This window comes from Phyllobates terribilis, unplaced genomic scaffold (assembly GCF_046119375.1).
Source record: "Phyllobates terribilis strain yellow unplaced genomic scaffold, ASM4611937v1 Scaffold_4__5_contigs__length_816908805, whole genome shotgun sequence".
Taxonomy (NCBI): domain Eukaryota; kingdom Metazoa; phylum Chordata; class Amphibia; order Anura; family Dendrobatidae; genus Phyllobates; species Phyllobates terribilis.
In genome coordinates this window covers 102,032,689-102,042,878 of record NW_027362764.1, presented here as the reverse complement: position 1 = coordinate 102,042,878, position 10,190 = coordinate 102,032,689, and positions in this window count along the sequence as shown.

Here is a 10,190-nt window from a genome sequence, read left to right as displayed (position 1 = left end):
GCGCCGCACACACCTCTATAACCCCGTGCACACAGCGCCGCACACACCTCTATAACCCCCGTGCACACAGCGCCGCGCACACCTCTATAACCCCGTGCACACAGCGCCGCACACACCTCTATAACCCCGTGCACACAGCGCCGCACACACCTCTATAACCCCGTGCACACAGCGCCGCACACACCTCTATAACCCCGTGCACACAGCGCCGCACACACCTCTATAACCCCGTGCACACAGCGCCGCACACACCTCTATAACCCCGTGCACACAGCGCCGCACACACCTCTATAACCCCGTGCACACAGCGCCGCACACACCTCTATAACCCCCATGCACACAGCGCCGCACACACCTCTATAACCCCGTGCACACAGCGCCGCACACACCTCTATAACCCCCGTGCACACACCTCTATAACCCCCGTGCACACACCTCTATAACCCCCGTGCACACACCTCTATAACCCCGTGCACACACCTCTATAACCCCGTGCACACACCTCTATAACCCCGTGCACACACCTCTATAACCCCGTGCACACCTCTATGATCCCGTGCACACAGTGCCGCACACACCTCTATAACCCCGTGCACACAGTGCCGCACACACCTCTATAACCCCGTGCACACAGCGCCGCACACACCTCTATAACCCCGTGCACACAGCGCCGCACACACCTCTATAACCCCCATGCACACAGCGCCGCACACACCTCTATAACCCCCGTGCACACAGCGCCGCACACACCTCTATAACCCCCGTGCACACACCTCTATAACCCCGTGCACACAGCGCCGCACACACCTCTATAACCCCCGTGCACACACCTCTATAACCCCGTGCACACAGCGCCGCACACACCTCTATAACCCCCGTGCACACACCTCTATAACCCCGTGCACACAGCGCCGCACAAACCTCTATAACCCCCGTGCACACAGCGCCGCACACACCTCTATAACCCCGTGCACACAGCGCCGCACAAACCTCTATAACCCCTGTGCACACACCTCTATAACCCCGTGCACACAGCGCCGCACAAACCTCTATAACCCCCGTGCACACACCTCTATAACCCCCGTGCACACACCTCTATAACCCCCGTGCACACACCTCTATAACCCCGTGCACACAGCGCCGCACACACCTCTATAACCCCCGTGCACACACCTCTATAACCCCCATGCACACAGCGCCGCACACACCTCTATAACCCCCGTGCACACACCTCTATAACCCCCGCGCACACAGCGCCGCACACACCTCTATAACCCCGTGCACACAGCGCCGCGCACACCTCTATAACCCCGTGCACACAGCGCCGCGCACACCTCTATAACCCCGTGCACACAGCGCCGCGCACACCTCTATAACCCCGTGCACACAGCGCCGCACACACCTCTATAACCCCGTGCACACAGCGCCGCACACACCTCTATAACCCCGTGCACACAGCGCCGCACACACCTCTATAACCCCGTGCACACAGCGCCGCACACACCTCTATAACCCCGTGCACACAGCGCCGCACACACCTCTATAACCCCGTGCACACAGCGCCGCGCACACATACCGCCTCAGCAGCAGCCCGGCTCTGCACTGCCTCATGTCTTCAATGCACCCGGCCGCCGGCTTCACCCACTAAGGCTGGAGAGGAGCAGTTTACACAGCAGGTCACATGACCGCCGGGCAGGAAGAGGCGGGGCTTATAGCTGATATCAGATACCAGACAGGCAGGGAAAGAAGCCACAGCACGAGGATCCGGCAGGGAACAACAGCAGCGGGGGGGAGGCGGAGGAGAGAACAGCACTGCTATGGTCCCACTCCCCCGATATAGTAGCGCATTGGACGCAGCTTATTTTCGCTGTGTCCGACCACGCAGGTGAATCCGCATATGGTCATTGAACAATGTGGATATACGGGACAAAACATGGGGAGGAGCCTGTGAGGTGGGGAGACATGGGGAGGAGCCTGTGAGGAGGGAGACATGGGGAGGAGCCAGTGAGGGGGGAGACATGGGGAGGAGCCTGTGAGGGGGGAGACATGGGGAGGAGCCTGTGAGGGGGGAGACTTGGAGGAGCTTGTGAGGGGGGAGACATGGGGAGGAGCCTGTGAGGGGGAAAGACATGGAGGGGGGGAGACATGGGGAGGAGCTTGTGAGGGGGGAGACATGGAGGGGGAGGAGACATGGAGAGGAGCCAGTGAGGGGGGGGACATGGGGAGGAGCCTGTGAGGGGGGAGACATGGGGAGGAGCCTGTGAGGGGGAAAGGCATGGGGAGGAGCCTGTGAGGGGGGAGACATAGAGGGGGGGGAGACATGGGGAGGAGCCTGTGAGGTGGGGAGACATGGGGAGGAGCCTGTGAGGGGGGAGACATGGGGAGGAGCCTGTGAGGTGGGGAGACATGGGGAGGAGCCTGTGAGGGGGGAGACATGGGGAGGAGCCTGTGAGGGGGGAGACTTGGGGAGGAGCTTGTGAGGGGGGAGACATGGGGAGGAGCCTGTGAGGGGGAAAGACATGGAGGGGGGGAGACATGGGGAGGAGCTTGTGAGGGGGGAGACATGGAGGGGGGGGGGACATGGGGAGGAGCCTGTGAGGGGGGAGACATGGGCAGGAGCCTGTGAGGGGGGAGACATGGAGGGGGGGGACATGGGGAGGAGCTTGTGAGGGGGGAGACATGGGGAGGAGCCTGTGAGGGGGAAAGACATGGGGAGGAGCCTGTGAGGGGGGAGACATGGGGAGGAGCCTGTGAGGGGGAAAGACATGGGGAGGAGCCTGTGAGGGGGGAGACATGGGGAGGAGCCTGTGAGGGGAGAACCATGGGGAGGAGCCTGTGAGGGGGGAAACATGGGGTGGAGCCTGTGAGGGGGAGACATGGGGAGGAGCCTGTGAGGAGGAAACGATGGGGAGGAGCCTGTGAGGAGGGAATCATGGGGAGGAGCCTTTGAGGGGAGACATGGGGAGGAGCCTGTAAGATGGGGAGGAGCCTGTAAGGAGGGAACCATGGGGAGGCATCTGTGAGGAGGGAACCATGGGGAGGAGCCTGTGAGGAGAGAACCATGGGGAGGAGCCTGTGAGGGGGGAACTGGCTTAAAAGCTTTGAAGAGTTGTTTTTTTTGTGGAAAGCAGAGTTTTGCACAACTTTTGGCCTTTTAATGCACAGAGCTGAGCAGGAGTCGGGGCAGAACGGGGCCTGGTCTTGGCTGCTCCTCACATTCAGTGGAAATACTGGCGTTTCTTACCCCAGAAATGCTTTTCCAAACTCTGATTGGATGAACATTTCTGGCGATGGGCACACCACTAACAAGATGCATCTTTAAATTCGGTGCCTCATACTCCAGCAAGCCTTTGATTAAGACTGCTGTGCTCAATGCCAGTTTTAATGAATCGACCTCCCTTAAGATTTTTGGGGGGGTTACACTCTTGCTTAAACCCCTGGGGGAATTGAACCTCTACAATATTGTCAATATTTTCTCATGCATTTGTCTCTTGCTTTTTCTATTTAAAATCATTAAAAGAGACGTCGCACTAAAAACATTTGTTATTTTTATGTGTGAGTGTTACATAGAGGAGGAAGGAGATGGTGAGTATGTTTGGCCACTCGCCACTGAAGCCTATGGAAAATAAGGAAATGTCTGTGGTCCTATCTCCTATGAACTGCAACAGGGGGCGCTCATAAGTGCTGTTATATCTCCAAACTTCTTTATCGTTTGAGTTTCCCATCTGTGTGCGTCCAGCTGCTGACCCCGCTGAGCAAGAGTATAAGGGGTGGTTTGTGACTAAGCACATATCATAGACTGATGGTGGACATAAATATGAGATGTCTGTAGTCCAATCATTCAGGCAATAGCCATCTCTACCATACACAGGCATTCGGCTAAGCGCTCCTATGTTCTCTTTGAGAGAGCCATCGTCAGACATCTTTGCCGGCATGTTATCTCTGGGCAAGCAAAGCAATCGGCATTCCCCCCAGATCTCTTCCAACATTATAATATTGGCTGACATCAGACTAATGAGTACGGGGGGCTTTAGGCTCTGAGTAATGAAGACTGGTGTCTTGTACGCCCATCCTCATGAAGGGTGTGCTGGATTAAGATGTGGCAAATATTAAGAGGCCCATCATTCAGCTGCTGTAAGACATCTCAAGAAATGTACTCCAGCTACAGATCGGCGTACATGTCTGTCGTAATTTACATGCCACTTTTGTGGCTTAAATTATGACTTTTTTTGAAGGGAGTGAGCTACACTCAGCCCCGCCATCTCAAAAAAAAAGCCCCAACTTTTCAAAAAGTAGGCGGACGTGGCTGAAACAAACTGCCTAAGAATCATTAAAAATCTCAATATTTTCTGCACCACTATGAGTTGTGCAAACATTTTGAGACATTTTCAGCAGTTTTATAGTAGAAAACTGATGTATGGAGATTCTATGTCCCATGGTCTGTCAGGTGACGCATATCTGGATTATTTTTCCTTCGATGCATTGCCATTTCTCCGTCCATTATATAGCTTGTGATTGAGCAGGGCATGTTTTGTAATTTGGGGGATTTTTTTCTCTATTCATTCCTTGTTGGCACCCAAACCAGCATCTCTTGTTAAGGAATACTTGTGGAAATGCATGTGGCAGTCAGAACAAGCTTGTATCTTGTGCCAGTCCATGACTGGAGCAAGGAAATGCCCAAGTGCGGCACAAAGAAGGGAAAGAAGGTAAAGGTTGCCCTGACACGCTAGGGAAAGGGGAGAAGGGACACCCCTGAACACTCGCCTAAGACTGCACCCTGTGCTTCCTATTGTTCCTGGATGGGTCCGCCCCCCCCCATGCGCCATCAGGTGCCTAAACCCTGGCTGGCTCTAACTAGTGAGTAAGTCAGCAAGACACAAGTCTCACAACTAAGGTAAGGAAACACGGGGAGGGAAACAAACAGGGAGCAATCAAACAACAACTGGAACACCACAACTTCTTAAACTGGAACAACTTCTCCAGGGAGGTCAGCATAGGACACCTATAACCGACACAGGACAGAGCGAGGAGTGAGTTTAAATAATGGAAGGGAGTGACAGTAAGATGCAGCAGCTGAGATTAGAGCCATATGGAATCCCAGGAGGATCAAAAAGGAACTCTTAAGCCCATCTACACCAACCAGAAATCAATCTGCACATTCAAGTTAAACGCCAAGCGGACTCCAAAGAAGACCTGCGATCTGCCAGTCTGATCCCAGATACCACAAAGGTCTAATCAGGATGCAGCACATTCGTGACAGTCCAGTGCCACGTGCTATCACAAGCATGGAAGCAAGAAATCCTATACAAACTGCGCAGTCACTTAGAGCTTACCTAGACGGTCATCGGTTGCTGAACTGGTCTGGAGATTGGGATATAGCACCACTATTAGTGTGGGCACCATAACAAAATTTATTGCTTTTGTCTGAAACCGACTCCACTAATGCAGGACTCTTACATACAATTAGGGTATGTGCACAAGGTCGGTATTTGCTGTGCTTTGAACGCAGGATACTTGATGCTTCGTCCAAAGCGCTGCACGCAGGTGAATCCACATGTGTTCAATGAACCATGTGGATTCACCGCATCCTATACATTACAATGAGAATTTCTCTTGCGGAGACTATATCGTCTCTGCAAGAGAAATTGACATGCTGCGGTCTGTGAAGACATGCTGCATGTCCGTGTCCACGGGTGATCCGCAGGAGTACGGAGACGCATAGTGGACTATGCTGTAACATCTGGCCGCTGTGGATTGCACGCAGCGCAAGTGTGCTGTGTAAAATCTGCAGTGTTTCCGGACCGTGTGCACACACCCTTACACTACAGCTTTCAGAGCAATGGTTTGTAACTTGCCGTGCACCTCCGTGTCCATCACATGGCCATTTCTGACTTTCATCAACTGCAAATACAGTGGACAATTCAAAATAGAGATCCAGAAAACCATAAATTATACAGCAAGTTTATTTGCAAGCTTTTTCTAATTATGCAATGAACACCTTTTATTTTCAGATTGTCAGACCCGGCTCCGTTTCCATAGCTATACAAGCAGTCCCTGTGTGCTAATAGTAGTATTGGATCCACTGGAACAAAGCAGAGAATCCTAGTCGACAGGTTACTCAACAGCACAGTGCAGAATACAATACTTCTCCAGCACTACTGTAGGCACTTAAAGGGAAGGAGGTACGTGGCTCTGGGCATCCCAGGACTTAAAAGGTACCTGTCATCAGGATTTTAAACCCCAAACTAATAATATGTACAGTGGGAATGGAAAGTATTCAGACTCCTTTAAATTTTTCACTCCTTGTTTCATTGCAGCCATTTGGTAAATTCTAAAAAGCTATTGTTTTTCTCATTAAAATACACTCTGCACCCCATATTGACTGAAAAAAAAACCAAATGTAGAAATTTTTGCAAATTTATTAAAAAAGAAAAACTGAAATATTACATGGTCACAAGTATTCAGACCCTTTGCTCAGACACTCATATTTAAGTCACATGCTGTCCATTTCCTTGTGATCCTCCTTGAGATGGTTCTACTCCTTCATTGGAGTCCAGCTGTGTTTAATTATACTGATAGGACTTGATTTGGAAAGGCACACACCTGTCTATATAAGACCTCACAGTGCATGTCAGACCAAAATGAGAATCATGAGCTCAAAGGAACTGCCCAAGAAGCTCAGAGACAGAATTGTGGCAAGGCACAGATCTGGCCAAGGTTACAAAAGAATTTCTGCATTACTCAAGGTTCCTAAGAGCACAGTGGCCTCCATTATCCTTAAATGGAAGAAGTTTAGGACCACCAGAAGTCTTCCTAGACCTGGCCGTCCAGCCAAACTGAGCAATCGTGGGAGAAGAGCCTTGGTGAGAGAGGTAAAGAAGAACCCCAAGATCACTGTGGCTGAGGCTCCAGAGATGCAGAAGGGAGATGGGAGAAAGTTCCACAATGTCAACTATCACTGCAGCTCTCCACCAGTCGAGCCTTTATGGCAGAGTGGCCCGACGGAAGCCTCTCCTCAGTGCAAGACATATGAAAGCCTGCATAGAGTATGCTCAAAAACACATGAAGGACTCCCAGGCTATGAGAAATAAGATTCTTTGGTCTGATGAGACAAAGATAGAATTATCACCACAAAGTTCTAAGTGGTATGTGTGGAGAAAACCAGGCACTGCTCATCACCTGCCCAATACAATCCTAACAGTGAAACATGGTGGTGGCAGCATCATGCTATGGGGGTGTTTTTCAGCTGCAGGGACAGGACGACAGGTTGCAATTGAAGGAAACATGAATGCAGCCAATTACAGAGATATCCTGGATGAAAACCTCTTCCAGAATGCACTAGACCTCAGACTTGGCCAAAGGTTCACCTTCCAACAAGACAATGACCCTAAGCACACATCTAAAATAACAAAGGAGTGGCTTTAGAACAACTCTGTGACCATTCTTGACTGGCCCAGCCAGAGCCCTGACTTAAATCCAATTGAGCATCTCTGGAGAGACCTGAAAATGGCTGTCCACCCACGTTCACCATCCAACCTGACGGAACTGGAGAGGATCTGCAAGGAAGAATGGCAGAGGATCCCCAAATCCAGGTGTGAAAAACTTGTTGCATCATTCCCAAGAAGACTCATGGCTGTACTAGCTCAAAAGGGTGCTTCTACTCAATACTGAGCAAAGGGTCTGAATACTTATGACCATGTGATACTTCAGTTTTTCTTTTTTGATAAATTTGCAAAAATTTCTACATTTCTGTTTTTTTCAGTCATGATGGGGTGCAGAGTGTACTTTAATGAGAAAGAATTTAAATTTTTAGAATTTACCAAATGGCTGCAATGAAACAAAGAGTGAAAAATTTAAAGGAGTCTGAATACTTTCCGTACCCACTGTGTATAAAGACGATCTAAGGGTTCGCTCACATCAGAGTATTAAAAATAGCTAAAATGTTGCTCCTGAAAAGTCGGACGAGTGTAATGCGAACACAATGCGATTATTCTCACCTAGCATCTGTATCACATGCTTTTTTAACATCATCTTTTACATATTGTAATTCTCTATGTAATTTAAAGCTAGTTGCTATATAAAGATACAGATAGATGATAGAAAGATATTAGATAATAAATAGCTAGAATAAATAGATATCCTGTAGACATATAATTTCACAAGCCCCCTACATATAATAAAATTGTACCCTTTAGTGACTTTCATGTGGCACTAAAGGGTGTTTAGCCTTATTTAACCAAATTAAAAAAAAAAAAAAGATGTAGAGTCCTCCTTATTTTTAATAACCAGCTAAGGTAAAGCAGACAGCTGCAGGCTCATATTATCAGGCTGGGAAGGTCCTTGGTTATTAGGCCCTTTCCAGCCTAAAAATACAAGTCTGCAACTGCCCCAGAATTGGTGCATCAGATGACATGCGCCAATTCTGATGCTTTGCCCGGTTCTTCCCGATTGCCCTGGATCAGTGGCAATCTGGGTATTTGGGCTGGAGGGTTGATGACAGCTGTGATTTGTCATAAATCTCAGCTATCATCAAGCCCTGGTGTTAGTAATGGAGAGGTGTCTATCAGACACCCCCATTACTAACCCGTTAATAAAAAATAAAAACACACAGAAAAAAAAACAATTTGAATAAAGAATCCCCCACACTATCATTCGCTCACCAACTTATTGAAAAAAAATCCCTTGCAGGTCTGCAGTATTACACCAAATCCGAAGTACTCCAGAAAAGGAACCCTGAGAAACATAAAAAGACAAACAACAGACAGTGCATCGTACACCAATTTATTACCCAAAATGTTCCCATGAAGCTTCGCCGTAGTTCACGTTCCCTGAATCTGTCTCTGGTGACTGTGAATAGCAGTAAAATTACTATTCACAGGCGCCAGGTTGTGACGATAATGCTCATCAGAGCCACCGGGTCTCGCTGAGAGCAGCATGAGGCAGCAACAATAATGAGCATTGTCATGAGTACACAGTCGCCAGAGACAGATGTAGGGAACGGGTCTTTGGGGGACATAAATCAGTGTGTAAGGGGCTGTAGGGGCCATTATACTATATATAGTTTGCTGTGCGGGCCATATTGCTTTAGTGGCCGTAATACAGTATATAAAGGGCTGTGAGGGTCATAATACTATGTATAAGGTACTATGAGGCTATAGGTGAGCTGTGGTGTACTATATATAAGGCTGTGGTGGTCATAATACAGTATATAAGGGGCTATGGGACTATAATACAGTTTAAAAAGGGCTGTGAGGACCATAATACAGTATATATGGGGCTATAGGGGCCATCATACAGTGTATAAGGGGTTGTGGGGGCCATCATATAGTGTATAAGTAGCTGGAGGCCATAAAACAGTATATAGAGAGCTTTGGGGACACTTGGGACATTTGTTTAAATGGGGGCATTGTTACTTTTTTGATTGGGGCTCTCAGGTTAGCATAATTACTTTTTTGGGGGGCATTATTACTTTAAGGGAACACCACTTTGCTTGACGGGGCACTTGGGATGTTATAACTTTTATAGGAGTATACAGGGGGCATTACTACTTTCTAGGTTGGATAGTGGGAGCATTAATTCTTTGCATGGGACACTATAATTTTTAGAGGCACCGTCTATCTGACACAAAGTCTCTAGCATTTTTTGGGGGAAGAGGGTAATCATAGTAATGACACAATTTTTTAATTATTGGGGTCACTGTTCACACTGCAAGAGCAGTCAGGATGAGGCGTTTTTGTAGTTTGGGAATAGATAGGGACAGTGCTGGAAATGTGAGAAGTTAAAGGGAAGCTGTCAGCAGAAATAATGCTGTTAACCTGCAGATATGCGGTTAAGCTGCAGGGTAATAGCATTATGCTGTCCGGTGCCTGCATGCAGCCGAATGCAGCAGGGAGAAAATTAACTTTATTCTCCCCGCCAGCATTGGGTATCTGTCATGGGGGCAGTGCTGGTTCAGTCATCACTGAGTATACAGAGCGGAGACTGTAACCGCACCCCCGGCGCCGGGAAGCATAATAAGCTATTAACCTGCAGCACTGGCGGCACAGACAGAAGACAAAAACAATATCAGGGTGCTTTGCAGCCAAAAATCTGATAATAATACACATTTTCTCCTGCTTCGAAGGTGGAAATGGGTCCTTTTACCTCTTGGGCTTCTGTGCGGCCTCACAGGTTTCACCAATGGTATAACC